This window comes from Dicentrarchus labrax, unplaced genomic scaffold, assembly GCF_905237075.1.
Source record: "Dicentrarchus labrax unplaced genomic scaffold, dlabrax2021, whole genome shotgun sequence".
NCBI classification, from domain to species: domain Eukaryota; kingdom Metazoa; phylum Chordata; class Actinopteri; family Moronidae; genus Dicentrarchus; species Dicentrarchus labrax.
This window is the reverse complement of record NW_026136723.1, coordinates 13,242,470-13,242,781: the sequence shown is the minus strand read 5'-3', so window position 1 is coordinate 13,242,781 and position 312 is coordinate 13,242,470.

Sequence of the window (312 nt, the reverse complement as noted above, 5' to 3'; positions counted from 1 at the left end):
CACTGAAGTTATTGTGTCTCCTTCAGAATGCTGTGCTTGCTTTTAAGACTTTTATTATGTATTTATGTGTACAAGAAGTAGTGTCCCCACTGTATATTACATTATTTCACAGATAATGCCACTGCCAGAGAAAAAAAAAAAAGGTATTGAGTTTAAAATTCCACTCCTGAAAACTGCATTTGAGAAAACAATCTCTCAACAAGGCACGTTTAGTAGTTGGTCTGGAGCTTTTGATCATATCACAGGGTCTTTATCAGCATATGAAGGTTCCCCAGCTGTCATGGAATTATAGATTTTATATAGCATTTCCAT